Here is a 16,094-nt window from a genome sequence, read left to right on the forward strand (position 1 = left end):
TCTTGTTAATAATTTCACCTCCTCACTACGTACGACTCTGGATACTGTAGCTCCTGTGAAAACTAAGGTCTCTAATCAGAAGTACCTGACTCCGTGGTATAATTCTCAAACACGTACCCTAAAGCAGATGACTCGAAAGCTGGAGAGGAAATGGCGTGTCACAAATTTAGAGGATCATCATTTAGCCTGGAGAAATAGTTTGCTGCTTTATAAGAAAGCCCTCCGGAAAGCCAGAACATCTTACTATTCATCACTGATTGAAGAAAATAAGAACAACCCCAGGTTTCTCTTCAGCACTGTAGCCAGGCTGACAAACAGTCAGAGCTCTACTGAGCCAACAATCCCTTTAACGTTAACTAGTAATGACTTCATGAACTTCTTCAAAAATACAATTTTTATCATTAGAGAAAAAATTACCAATAATCATCCCACAGATGTAATATCATCTACAGCTACTTTTAGTACCATTGATGTTAAGTTAGACTCTTTTTCTCCAATTGATCTTTTTGAGTTAACTTCAATAATTACTTCCTCCAAACCATCAACGTGTCTTTTAGACCCCATTCCTACAAAACTGCTCAATTTTTCTGTGTCTTATCTATTAATATGCCTGTGCACTAAAACTTCCTGTTTTTCAGTCTGGCTGAGCACTTAGTTTGTGAGTCATAAGTGGCCTTGCTCTACAAATCTTCATTATTAAAGTACATAAAACAATATAATAGGAAAATAAGGATACTAAGGATATTGATTTCATGACAATGTGCAAGAACGTGTGTGTGTGTGTGTGTGTGTCTCTGATCACAACATCCTTGGTCATAAAGGGGGTAATCTCCCCCACACCCAATATATAGTTCAATTCCTTTATTGGTTCACCATACACAACACAGTAGAGCCATAAAAAGGGCAGGGAGGTTACCAAACATCAAACAGAATCTTCACAAGGGATGTGTCTGTGATAAAACACTTCAGCCTCCCCCCAGAACCCCGAGAGGCTGGAGAGGGGGACAAAGGAATGTCTTGATCCAACAGTTTGAACTAAGACTTTACAAATTTAAGAACCACAATGACAACATTCAACAATTAGACTTAACAGTCAGTATGGATTTCGACGAAACAGGTCAAAAGCTATAGCATTAATGAGTACTACTGAAGACATTTCATTAGCAGCACATAACAATAAATGTGCTATGGGGTATTCATTGATTTTTAAAAAAAAAAAAGCTTTTGACACTGCAATGTTCAGTCTTGACTTTCAAGATTTCCATCTTGAACTGGTTAAGCAGTTACTTAGATAATAGGTGTTAGAGTGATTTCATTAAATGTTGTCATAGTTGTGCTTCAAGTTGTAAGCCTTGTCCTAAACAGCACTATCAGAGACATTCCTTTGTTTCTGTTCCCCTCCCCAGCTCGTCGAATGGTATAGTGAGGATGTTTAACTTCCTGCCCTTTATGACCTCGACTGTGCTTGTGTATAGTGGACCGCTACAGGAATTAAGCCATAAACTGGGTGAGGGGAGTTGACCCTTGTGGAGCAGGAAGTCACGCAGAAACACCCACACTCACGTGTGCACCCCCCCCCACACACACACACAAACACAGAAAACAGACACTGATGTTGTTTAGATATGCCTGCTTAAGAATGTCCTGTGTAGTTGTAAAATGCATATTCATTAGTGTAACCAATAAAAGCAGCTTGCAGAGGGAAGCTAGTTGAAGATGTTCAGAGGCAGCTACTTCTCTTGCGGCAAGTGCAGCAAAGAGCGCTGTGCGATCTCGTTCTTGAGTGAGTGTCTGTTTATCCTGCAGTTTGAGGAATATATCTCTGACAATAGGTTTCAGTATGTGCAGTATTTAGGTAATTCATCTGAAAGAATGAAAATATAATGTGGGGTCACTCAAGACAAAATAAATGAATGTATGAATGAGTTACTCAATATTCCAGCAGCGAGTAAGTTAGCATCTTAGCCTTAAGGAGGTCCCATGATTAGCAGCAAAACGCCAACAGGTGCGTAGGCCAAGGGAGCCTACGGGAGCTCAGTCGGAGCTCTGCCCAGGCAGAGAGGGAGATGTGAAAGCTGCTCCTCAGCAAAGTCTGCATATTGTGTGACCAATAGAGCCACTGGTCTTGATGTAGCTGCAAAAATAATCCGTTTTGCTGACGGATTATGGACTCAAACATGGCTGAACAACAGCTGCCCGGACAATGCTATCGAGTTAGCAGGACGCCACACACACCGAGCCGACAGGCTAGCAGATGACTCCGGCAAGACCAGAGGTGGAGGTTTGTGCATTTATATTAACAATGCTTGGTGCATGAACTCCACTACTACTGAGAGTCACTGCTCACCTAATGCGGAGTTTTTAATGGTCAAATGCAGACCTTATTATCTCCCCAGAGAATTCACTTCGATCATACTCACTGCCGTGTATATACCCCCCGACGCTAATGCTAGGTTGGCCATGAAAGAACTTTCTGCAGCCATTAACAAACACCAGAATAAACACCCCGAGGCTGCTTTTATTGTTGCTGGCGACTTCAACCACACCAATTTAAAGACAGTCCTCCCCAGATTCCACCAACATGTCTCCTGCCACACCAGAGGAGACAAGACTTTAGACCATGTGTATTCCAACCTGGCTGGAGCCTACAAAGCCACACCCCTCCCCCACATTGGACAATCAGACCATCTCTCCCTGTTCCTCACACCTCGGTATTCACCACTCATCCAACGTGTGAAACCTGCTGTGAGGACAATTAAAGTGTGGCCAGAGGGGACAGACGCAGTGCTCCAGGACAGATTTAAAAACACAGACTGGAATATGTTCACCCACACAGACCTGGACCAGTACGCCTCATCTGTACTGGATTACATCTCCAAAACCACAGACAGTGTCACCACCCAGAAACGGATCACCATGTACCCCAACCAGAAGCCTTGGATGAACCGGGATGTTCGTCTCCTCCTGAAGGCCCGCAACACTGCCTTTAGGTCAGGAGATGCACACGCCTACAGTACAGCCAGGGCTAATCTAAAGAAGGGCATCAAAAAAGCCAAACACCATTACAAAAAGAAGGTAGAAGAACACTTCTCCAACTCCAACCCCCGACGCATGTGGCAAGGACTCCAGACCATCACAGACTACAGGACCACCAAACCCTCTCCCGCATCCTCTGATGTCTCCTTCCTAAACGAGCTCAACAACTTTTATGCTCGTTTTGAGCGAGGGAACCCCACAACCACAACCAAAGCAGACATGACGCCAGACCACCAACCTATGACTCTCTCCCCCACCGATGTAGGAGCGGTGCTGAGCAGGATCAATGTCCACAAGGCTGCAGGCCCTGATGGCATCCCCGGGCGTGTTCTCAGAGCGTGTTCTGGGGAGCTTGCAGGAGTGCTCACAGACATATTCAATCTGTCCTTGGCCCACGCTGTGGTACCGGCCTGCTTCAAATCCACCTCCATCGTCCCGATACCCAAAAACTCCAACCCATCTTGCCTCAATGATTACCGCCCAGTAGCACTCACCCCCATCATCACTAAGTGCTTAGAGCGACTGGTCGTAGCACACTTCAAATCCTGTCTCCCCCCCACCCTGGACCCCCACCAATTCGCATACCGCCGGAACAGGAGCACAGAGGATGCAGTCTCCATCGCAATGCACTCTGTCCTCTCACACCTGGACAACAACAACACCTACGCCAGAATGCTGTTTATAGACTTCAGTTCAGCATTCAATACAATCCACCCCTCACAACTCATCAGGAAACTGACAGACCTGGGTATCAGTTCCCTCATCTGCAAATGGTTACTGGACTTCCTGACCAACCGCCCCCAACATGTCCGGCTGGACCGCTGCTCATCTACCATCACAATGAACACCGGTGTACCACAAGGCTGTGTGATGAGCCCTTTCCTCTACTCCTTCTTCACCCACGACTGCAGACCTGCTGATGGTTCCAACACCATCATTAAGTTTGCAGATGACACCACGGTGATTGGCCTCATCAGTGACAACGATGAGGCCGCCTACAGGGAGGAGGTGGATCGTCTGGCTGAGTGGTGCGACACAAACAACCTGCTGCTTAACACCGAGAAGACCAAGGAGCTCATCGTGGACTACAGGAGGAATGCTGACCCACATCCACCCATCCACATTAAGGGGACGGCTGTGGAGCGTGTGAGCAGCTTCAAGTTCCTGGGAGTCCACATCTCCGAGGATCTCACCTGGACGACCAACTGCTCCAAGCTGGTCAAGAAGGCTCACCAGCGCCTCTTCTTCTTGAGGACTCTGAGGAAGAACCACCTGTCCTCAGACATCCTGGTGAACTTCTATCGCTGCACCATCGAGAGCATCCTGACCAACTGTATAACAGTCTGGTACGGGAACTGCTCTGCCTCGGACCGGAAGGCGTTGCAGAGGGTCGTGAAAACTGCCCAGCGCATCGCCGGAGCACCACTTCCTGCCATAAAAGACATCTACAGGAAGCGGTGTCTGAAAAGGGCTGGGAAAATCATCAAAGACCCCAGTCACCCATCACATGGACTCTTCACCCTCCTGCCCTCTGGGAGGCGCCACAGGAGCCTCCGGACTAAGACCACCAGGTACCGGAACAGCTTCTTCCCCACAGCTGTCAGACTCCTGAACTCTGCCTCCTGACATCTGACCCACGTTAAACTCATGGACTGAACATACACACACCCACAATGGACAACTGTACCCTCAAACACAATAATAACATGGACTGAACCACCACTCACAACTACTAGCACTTTATATAGCCTCTGTAGAAACTATCTACACCCTCACTTATCTTAACTGCACTAATGTATAGCTCTGTGTAAATAATCATTCTGTACATTCGATAATCTTTAATCCTACAACTGTTTACAACTTGCATAGTTCCCATTTCTGTATAGCTGTATATCCCAGATTCTGTAAAGTTATTTATTTCATATTCTGTATAGTTTTTCATATTTATATCCTGTTCATATCCTGTACATAGCTTGTACTCACTACAGCCTGTACATACTTATAGTTATAGAATATTCACAACATACTTCATACCGTGTACATTATAACATACCATAATAGACCCATTTCTGTAATATACTCACACATCTATATTATTGCTAATATATATTGTAATATATCTATATCACTAAAGCACTTCTGGATGGATGCAAACTGCATTTCGTTGCCCTGTACCTGTGCATGTGCAATGACAATAAAGTTGAATTCTATTCTATTCTATTCTAAAAACAGGGGTCCACATGCCCACTGGGACTGGACCGTGAGGTCTTGTAGCCTTTTACCCCTAGTTAGATCATCTGCTGGATTTTCAGATTTTGTCAAATAACGCCAAGGCTGGTTGTTCGTTAGTTCCTGGTTCTCAGCTATCCAAGTTCCCACGAACACCTTGAAATGAAAGGAATCTGACTGAATCCATGTTAGGACAGTGGCAGAGTCTGTCCATAACACCACTCTACATAGTGGCAAGGTGAGCTCTTTGGTCAGGAGGCTAGTAAGTTGAGCTCCAGTCAAGGCCGCACATAGTTCCAGATGTGACATGGACAACTTTTGTTTCAGAGCCACCCTAGAGCAGGCAGTCAGGAAAGCAACTTCCACCATTCCAGGAGCATTTTCTGTCCTTGGGTATGCAACACTCCCATATTCCTGTTGAGATGCATCGCAAAAGATGTGCCTGCTGTCGGATTTGTCCAGCTCTGGGCTTACATGACAACGTTGTAGACTGATGTTGTCCAGATGCTGCAGCTCACCTTCCCATTCGTTCTATGAGGGAGCAGGTCACTCGGTAACAGTGTATCATCCCACTCACAGCTTTTGTCCCATAACTTACAGTTAGCTAGATTAATGCAATGGTGCTGTGTTTATTATGTCGCTCTCTCTCTTTTTTTTTTTTGCTTGTTTTCTCTTTTTCCTTTTCTCTCAACAGGCGATCCAGGAGATTTTTACTTTTAAAAGTGTCCTTTTTCACTGTCCCTCTTCCCCTCTGTTTTTTCTGTTCCTTCCTCTTTCTTCCTTCCTGTCCTATCCCCCAGCCATGTCTGTCTTGTTCGAAACAAATGAAATGAAATAAATAGTAACAACAAAGGTTGATCAAATGGACCAAAACGGCAAGGCTGTGCTGATCCACTTGGCAAAGTAAATCCGTTGGGTATCTTTGTTGGCTTTCAGACATCAATTCTGGTGGCTAAAAAAACCCCAAACAGGACAGGCAAAAGAAAAAAAAAGTAGTGGCCAGTCTTAGGGCAGTAGTCTCACCAGGTGGAACATCTCCTTGATGTCACTGCTAACTGCGATGGATCATTCTCTGAAGCCTAGGAGCACACCAAGAAGAGAGGTCCCCAGGTTTGGGCCTGGTAACAGCAGCTCATTGAGGTTCTGATCCCTGTAGGTGAATGAGCAATTAAACATTACATGGTTCTTTCTGTTGTGTGTCACCAGGTGGGGAGCACTGCTTCAGGCAGCACCCTGAGTGTAGGTATATCACTGATGCGCAGAAGGGGGGTTGAATTTCTGTTTACTCCTTCGATATGCAGTCTTGTTGTCCCATAGCTTTCTCTTCCCTCCGAGACCGTGTCACTAGTTTCTCACTTAGATATGGCAGTGTTGAGTTGCCAAAGCCTTTCTACTTGACTATGAAGCTCTGATTGAGGAGAGGCAGTTGAAAGGAAGAGGCATTGTTGCGGTTTAGCAGAGAGCTTAAGGGAGTGGACTGATCCTTGTTGTGCCCAACCAAGTCTAGTCTTGACTGCAGCTGGTCCTCCAGGTAGGCCTCAGTGCAAACGTTTGATGGGCGTTACTAGGTGAGGACAGTCAGAGCCGATCAGGAGTGGCTGGGCATTTTTGAAGGGCTGTAAGGGAAGCGTTCTTAAGTGTCTGTATTTCTGCTGAAGTGCGTTCGCAGGGTATGAATGTTCAGCCAAACCTTGATCATCAGCGGTGAAGTCTCTCTCAATGGTGAATGCTCTGGATGGTTGGCTGGCAGGGGAGACTTTGACTGTCACTGAGGCACCAGGCAATGTTCTCAGTCCTTGTCTCACCATACATAAAGAAAGACTCTCTCCGGTGTCCTGTAGCTGCAGTTTTTGAGTGGCCTAAGGGAGAAGAATCAAAACTCAAGAAGTTTATTGTCATTTCGTACCCAGCCTGAAATGAAATATTGTTTCTCACCAGCCTCTACAGTACAATAAACAATGCAGTTTAAAAAGAATAAATACAGTTTAAATAGAATAACAGTTTAAACGATTGAGTTTGAAAAAGGCATAGATAGCATAAAATCTAAGTTCTAAAACAAACTCCAGTCACATTCGTTCAGGTACATAGCAGCGGTCCTTTCACAGAAGGGGATGGAAAAATTAGGTAGTGTGTGTATCTGGGGAGTGCATTGTATGTGTGTGTGAGTGTGTGTGTAGATAGGGGCAACACCGTCTGCTTGTTGATCTTAGAGTGTAGCTGTGTGGATGGCTGTGTGGCTGTGTGGGTGGGGAGGGGACACAGTCCATTTATCAGTCTCACAGCTTGTGCAAAGAACCCTTCCACCCTCCTGGTGGTTCTGCAGCTGATGCTCCTGTACCTCTTGCCAGACGGCAGGAGTGAGAACAGGCCATAAGAGGGGTGGTGGGAGTCTCTGGTGATGGAGATAGCTCTGCGTGTGCAGCGCTGTTTGTAGATCTCCTCCATTGATGAGAGAGGGGCACCAACAAACCTGTTGGCAGTCTTAACAATCCTATTAAGTCGACGATTCTCGTAAGACTTGCAGCTGCCAAACCAAGCTGTAAAACTTTGCGTCAGGATGTTTTCAGTTGTGCTTCTGTAGAAAGTTGTGAGATGAAGTGTGGAGAGTCCTGCTTTCCTGAGACTCCTGAGGGAGTGGAGACGCTTTTGTGCTTTTTTGATAACTGCTGTGGTGTTAATGGAGAATCACAGGTCATCAGCAAGGTGCACACCAAGAAACTTAACACTGCTGACCCTCTCCACAGCAGCACCATCTATGGTGAGGTCTGTGTGGTGATCTCTACCAGCCTTCCTGAAATCGATCACCATCTCTTTTGTTTTGTCCACATTGATGGTGAGATTGTGGGATCTGCACCACACTCCAAGCTGCTCCACGTCCATTCTATAGGCAGACTCGTCATTGTCAGTGATGAGACCAACCACAGTTGTGTCGTCTGCAAACTTCACAATGTGGTTAGTGCTGAATCTGGCCGTACAGTCATGTGTGAACAGGCTAAACAGCAGCTGGCTCAGGACACACCCCTGAGGAGAGCCTGTGCTCACTAAGATGGTCTTTGATGTTTGGCTGCCCACCTTAACTGTCTGTTACCGAAGAATCATCCTCTCTGATCCATCATCTAATATTGCAAATGTCTCCAGGGTGTCTTCACCATTCTGCAGCAGCACTTTAATTATCTTAAGAATCACCTGGCTACAGCCAGCATGCTGGTTCCGATAAAGCACATCAGTAGATGGTTTACTTCCCAGCTCAGCGACTTCCATTGGTAGATTGGGTGCTGCAGGTCTGTGATTCACCTCATGCAGGGCCTCTAGGTGCCAGTAGAGATTGTTGGACTTAATCCAAATGTATTTCTGCTCCTTAGACAGCATCTTGAAGTTGACACATTGATTTAGGAAATGCAGAGTGTTATTAAAATACGGACAATAAGTTGTGGGCTTGTCTTGGACTTCAGAAGTGGAAGGGATTATGGCTGAGGACCTTTCGGGGGCAGCATTGTGCGTTACGCCAAGCAGCATAGTGGTACTCCTTTTAGTGGATCTCTTATCTCTTTTCATGCTTCTGCTGTCTCTCGGTGGTAGTGGTGGAGGTGGAACAGACTGTACCTCTGGCAGATTAGGATGATCTCTCTGGAGGAAAACTGGAGGTGGTGGCACTGACCATTCTTCAACTGCATCCTGCATGGAGGATATTTTGTGCTGCATTTGTCTGAGGGGAAAACGCTGGGTAGTTAGAGGTGTGGAGACCCGAGTATCATCAGCGGAAACGTAGCCCCTTGGTTGCTGGGCAGAATGTTGGCGAGTGGATTCCAGCGTGGTGACATTATGACCTATCTGCCTCTTCATGTCTCCTACCATCAGCTGAAGTTGCCTGTTGTCCTCCTGCAGTTGTTGCACAATGTTTATGAACTCTTCAAGAATGCTGGATGACACTGGTGTCTGTCTTGCAGCTCTGATAGAACCAGGTGTCTGGGTGAGGGCCACATCTTGGCGTATCCCTCTCTAGTCTGATGCTGCTCCAACATGGCAGTGTGTAGCTGTGTGTAGCCTTCATACTAAGTCATCCATCCTGGTGGTCGCACAGCCCTCCGTGGACCTGCATCTGCTCTCTGGGTGCCATAACCCATCTTGACTCTGTAATCACCTCTATCCGGCTTGAAGGACCAATTTGTTGTTATGATTTCTGATAGCAGGTTCAGTTTTCTATGGTGGCGATTGCAGGGTGTGCACAGGTCAAAAGTCAATATAACCCTACAGCAAATGACAAGGCCAGGTGATAGTCGTTCAGCTGTCAAATGGCAGATTCAGTGGAATATTTACTGTGGGTTTGTGTGTGGTTCTACAAAACAGAATGAACAAACAGAACACAAACTACAATCCAATGTAGGACTTCCGGATGTGCTTTGCCGTGTGAAGACGTGCGTGCGGAGGCTCCGTGTAAAAGTAGTCAAAATAGTGATATCGCCAGTTCGTTACCATTTTGAGGAAGCTCGGTTAATACAATTCGTGCTGTGGAGTGAACGAGGGTGCTCACGGAGCAATTTATGACCGAAAATGTCCAACCGACAGACCCGTGCCGGCGTAGAAAAGTTGCATGCGGATAGCAACCCTGCCGCCGCAGCTAGCAAGGCCACTGCTAACCCAGCACACGCCGACAACATGCCTCAGTGGGCTCAAGACATGATGTCCGAGATCAAAAAAACGAATGCTGAGATTACAAAATACAGAGAGGAGACAAAAACCGAGATCATGAGATGAAAGGAGGAAGTAGAAAAAGGAAGAAAAGAGTCAAAAGCCGAGATGGAAAAGTGGGCTAAGAGTGTGGAAGATAACACTAAAGCTCAGTTTGAGTTGCTACGTGAGGAGGTGAGACTGATAAGCGAGACGTCCGTCAGTCTGGCTAACGAGATGGAAGCGCGGAAAAAAGAAGTGGATGACACGCTGAACGACCAGTCTGACAGTATAACCAGCATGGAGACGAAACTGAAAGAATTGGAGAAGGAGATGCTGACGCTGAGGAGACGTAGTGAAGATCTCGAGGCGAGATCACGACGCAACAACATACGCATCGTGGGGGTAAGAGAAGGGGCTGAGACGGGCAAGACGCCGTCGGAGTTCATAGCTGGACTGCTGAAAGAAAAACTGGGGCTATCGGTGACACCGACGCTTGACTGGGCACACCGAACACTCGGCGCGAGACGAGACGGAGCCGGGGCTCCACCGAGAGCGTTCGTGGTGAGATGCCACTACTATATAGAGAAGGAGGAGATACTGAAGAAGGCGAGGGAAATGGAGAGAACGCCGGAAGGTCGGAGTGGACGGATTCATATCTTCCCAGACTACACCCAGGAAGTAAACAACAAGAGAGCAGCCTTCAAAGAAGCAAGGAGCCTCCTGCGTACCTACGGGGGGGTCAGATATGGGCTCCGTTATCCGGCAACGCTGGTGATTACACCAGAAGGGGGACAAACGAAAACCTTCGAGACCCCAAAAGACGCCATGGAGTTCATCAAGAAGACGCTGACTCCCGGGTGAAATATATGGGCTGGTCTGAGCTTGGCTACGTATAAGGGCTACACTGGTGTAAGGACTTAAATGTCTCAGGAAAGATATTGGTGATTGGATTTTGCAATATTGGTGAAGTACCACCTCATCTTATTGTTTTATATTTGAATATTTTGTTTAAGAAATTGCTTTATACTACTTACATGTTATTTTTGTATTACTGGATTTTATTTTCAAAGATCTCTTTGCTACAAGTTCCCCCGACTGTTTTTTTTTTCTTTCCCCCTCTTTTTAGGAGGTGGGTAGCTTAGAGGGTGATATTATATTTTTAGAACCATGGGATATTTTGCACGGAGCCGCACACGGTAGGCTTGGTGTGTAGGAGAGGGTGGACCGGTTGGCCACGAGAGTGCTTGTTGATGAGCACTGTGTTTGGGTTCATATTCATATATGCAATGTGTTGTGTGTTACTTGTGTATGTGTGTGTGTTGTTTCCCCATTTTTTCCCAGACACCGTCCCTTTATTTTTTCTGTTTTTTCATATTTAAGAGACCAGGGAGCAGAGATAGTATATTTGCAAGAGACACATTTCTTAAACAGGGACCACCTTAAACTGTGTAGGGGGGGTTTCAACCAGATCTATCATTCAAATTTTGATAGTAAGAGTCGAGGAGTGGCCATCCTTATACACAGGAATGTACAATTCATAGAAACAACCGCCATAAAAGACAAACATGGTCGATATGTTATTGTAGCTGGGAAATTATTCAATATGCCAGTAGTGTTGGCAAATATATACGCACCCAATTGGGATAATGTTCAATTTTTTAAGGATTTGTTTTCGTTACTACCTAACTTGGACACACATAATTTGATTTTGGGGGGAGACTTGAATTGTGTCCTAGATTTAACTCTGGACCGCTCTAGCCCAACACCTGGTGTGCTAAGTAAATCTGCTCAATGCGTTAACTCCTTTTGTGAAACATATGGTATATTCGATCCATGGAGATATGCAAATCCGACTGTTAGACAGTACTCCTTTTATTCCCCGCCACACCTAACTTATACTAGAATCGACTATCTTTTGTTAGACAAGAAATTGACCCCAATGGTAATGCATGTAGAATACCCTGGTATAGTACTATCTGACCATAGCCCGGTCACACTGAAACTTAAATTCCCTGACTATACACCACCTCAGAGGATGTGGCGTCTTAATAGTAGATTGTTGGCTGATGATGATTTTAAAGAATTCATCAATTCGCAAATAGTTTTTTTTTTGGATCTTAACCCTTTAGAGCCGATCGGAGCGGGAACGCTCTGTTATGCGTAACTATCTTTAAATCCCGGTAGCACTGCAACCACGTAAGCTAGCGCAAAAATTTTTTTTGCATATGAAACCGGAGGAGTTGTACTTACATATTGTGCCATCAGCTTGTCCTAGGTCACGGTTTCCTTCCACATAAAGCTTTGCAAAAACTGCATAAAAAGCGCTTGCAGGAACAAAAACATAATATTCCAGAAACACGCTTTGCCGGTCCGATCAGCTGTTCAAAACACTTCCTACGTTGGAATAGACGTCAGCGCGAACTTTTGCATTTCCGCCATTACCTGGCCGAAACCGGAAGTGACGTCATTTTCGCGGAAATGTAGTCTTTTTTGCGATCAGGGCCTCAGGGCCTATACTGCTCTTTTTAAAAGTTATCTTTGACTTTATGACTTTCTGTGTCGTTTCTGGGATGTTTAGGACTCATATTGCACTGCTGGAAATAGTTTATTTTGATGCATATGCTGTTATTTTGCAAATTTGCAGTATAATATTTATTTTCGTTTTTCCTGCAGTATATAAAAATTGGTGTATTTCAAAAATAAAACTATGAAGACACTCAAAATAAATTTCCTGTGGTGGGAAACTATTTTGTGCAACTTTTTTGTATTTACAGTTTTGAGGGATGAGCCTCTTAAATTTCTCTAACTACAAATATATGTTAAAAAATCAAAAACGATTTTCAATTTTTTTGTAGTTTATTGCACTTTTTTGCAATTTATGTAATTACTATGCACTTAATGAATACATATTATTAAAATCTGGGCTATAATGGTTGTATTGATGTATAGCAACTTGAAATGCTCCCAAAAATGGCTCCACAGCATGTAAAAATATAATATAAGCTCTGGCGGACTTGGTTCTATGGTAGGTCTTAAAGGGTTAATTATACTCCTGATATAAGCAGTGGCATTTTATGGGAATCATTAAAAGCGTACGTACGCAGACAAATTATTTCATACAGTGCTGGTGAAAGGAAAAGAAGAATGAAACGTACCACAGAATTAATGACAGCAATAAAAGAAGTTGACCGGGCAAATTCTTTGACTCCATCTGCGGAGCTGCATAGAAAAAGGATTTTGCTCCAGCCTGAATATGACATTCTGACAAGTCAGCGCGAGGAGGATTTATATCTTAGGTCGAGACAAGATCTCTATGAGTATGGTGAGCGCGCCGGCAAACTCCTGAGCTACCAGCTGAAACAATCAGCAGCTGCTGGTATGATAGTAGAGATAGGAGACAATGTGGGCAATAAAATTATAGATCAGAAGGGGATTAACAATCAATTTAAATCTTTTTATGAGGACTTGTATACCTCAGAAATAAATGATAGGGACCGAGTGAAGAATTTTTTTGAAAACCTTGAAATACCACCACTAGAGGCAGCAGATAGAGATAGGTTAGAGGGACCCATATCTGTCATGGAGATAGACAAAGCAATTCGGGGTATGAAGACAGGAAAAGCGCCGGGCCCTGATGGGTACCCAAGTGAGTTTTATAGGACATTTGCTCCCGCACTGATTCCCTTACTTTGCAGAATATTTCAGGAAATTCTTGATAAAAAAGCTCTGCCCCAAACAATGTCACAGGCCTTGATCTCTGTACTCCTTAAGAAGAATAAGGACCCACTTAAATGTGAGTCATATCGCCCAGTAAGTTTACTTGGATGTGATTATAAAATACTGACCAAGGTACTGGCAGCTAGAATTGAGCTTGTCATAAGTAAGATAATACATCCTGATCAGACAGGGTTTGTTGCAGGTAGACAACTCTCCAGCAATCTCCGCCGTCTGTTCAATGTAGTATATACTGCTGGAGATAACATTATGCCAGAGATTGTGATATCCTTAGATGCCCACAAAGCCTTTGATAGAATAGAGTATTACTATCTATTTACGGCCCTCGAAAGATTCGGCTTTGGTCCAACATTTTGCTCGTGGATTAAAATAATTTATTCGAGCCCCCAGGCTATGGTGAGAACGAATAATATCATATCTGAACCCTTCTCTCTATTCCGAGGAACAAGGCAGGGGTGCCCTCTGTCACCCCTGCTCTTTGATGTGGCAATTGAACCCCTTGCGATGATGCTGAGACAGGCTGCTGGATTGGTAGGGATACAAAGGGGGACACAAAACCATAGGCTGTCCTTATATGCTGACGATCTCCTCCTTTTTCTGTCAAACCCTGCCACTAGTATCCCGGTGGCCCTTGGTATTATCAAAGATTTTGGGAGGGTGTCGGGCTATAAAATTAATTTAGACAAAAGTGTTCTTTTCCCCATTAATAAACAGGCGAGGAAACTTTCTTTCTGGGCCTATCCCTTTGCAATACATAAGGATAGATTCACATATTTAGGTGTTAATGTAACTAGTAAGTATAAAGATTTACTTATATACTTATAGTCCACTATAACTTTAAAGTTGCACTGGACAAAGCGAAATTAGATATGGAAAGGTGGACATCGCTCCCCTTATCATTAGCAGGGAAGGTAAATTCTGTTAAAATGAATATACTGCCGCGGCTCCTCTATTTATTTCAGACGATACCGATTTTCATTCCTAAATCATTTTTTAAGGAATTGAACAAATGTACGTCTGCCTTTATTTGGAAAAAAACTGTCCCCAGAATAAGACGGGAGTTTCTTGAGAGACAGAAAGAAGAGGGAGGCCTGGCTGTGCCGAACTATATGCACTATTATTTTGCTGCTAATATACATAAGTTGTTATTTTGGGTCAAAGAGTTAGATGAGGATGAAACCCCAATATGGGTTCATATGGAAAGGTATGTTTCTAGTCCAGTGTCCCTGCGCTCCCTGGTCTGCGCTCCTCTACCCTTGAGCAAACATCTTTACACAAACAACCCGGTGGTATCTCATTCTCTGAAAATTTGGACTCAATTCAGATCACATTTTAAAAACAGAACCGCCCTCCTGTCTGCTCCCATCTATGGAAATCACTTGTTTCCCCCAGCCCTCGGGGGAACAGCCTTTAGGGAATGGCATAGAGCTGGGGTGGAATGTGTCAAAGATCTTTTTAAAAATGGTACTTTTATGTCTGCTGCTCAACTGGAAAAGGACTATTGAATCTCCTCCAAGACTAATTACTTTAGATATTTCCAGGTTCGGGACTTTGTGAAAAAGTCATTCAGCCCCTCCCTCGAGCTTCCACAAAGCGGATGGATAGACGAGTTGATGGACACAGATCCGACTGCTAAGGGGACAATCTCCACGCTATATGCACGTATTCAGAATGTGGCTTCCCCCTCCCTGGACAATGTAAGACGGAAATGGGAGGAAGAATTGGAGCTGGACATTTCAGAGGTTGACTGGGGGGGGGGGGGGGGGCTTTAGATCTAGTACACTCTGCTTCTATATGTGTGAGACACGGATTGATACAGTTCAAGGTGTTGCACAGACTCCATTTGGCAAGGGAGAAACTGGCAAGAATGTACCAGGGGGCCGATCCGACCTGCCCCAGATGTAAACAGGTGCCAGCCAACTTATGCCACATGTTCTGGTCTTGTTCCAGGCTGAAAGACTTTTGGGCTAACATCTTTAGAACATTCTCATTCATTTCTAATAAGGATATAGAACCAATGCCTCTGACAGCCATCTTTGGTGTGGCACCGAGGGAAACTCAACTAACAGCCTCTCAGAGGAAGGCAATAGCATTCGCCTCATTGCTGGCAAGGAGATTGATTCTATTTAACTGGATAAAGGCAACACCGCCATCCCATAAACGCTGGGTGGAGGAGGTGATGGCACACCTCAAATTAGAACATCTCAGATTTACTATACAGGGCAACACCAAGAAATTCTTTAAGGTCTGGCAGCCTTTCATTTCCTATTTTGAAGATGAGTTTCCGTCCACTCCATAACTGGCAACTCCCCCCCCCTCCCTTTTTTTTTTTCTTCTTCTGTCTGGGTATAGTTCTGTCTTGCACTGTGTGGTAGGACTTGAGTTCGAGCTTTTCTGTATGAATGATATGCTTTCTGAAAACT

The sequence above is a fragment of the Rhamphochromis longiceps genome, linkage group LG3 (assembly GCF_057381845.1).
Source record: "Rhamphochromis longiceps isolate RC_006_pf linkage group LG3, R_longiceps_female_GT1.1, whole genome shotgun sequence".
Classification (NCBI taxonomy): domain Eukaryota; kingdom Metazoa; phylum Chordata; class Actinopteri; order Cichliformes; family Cichlidae; genus Rhamphochromis; species Rhamphochromis longiceps.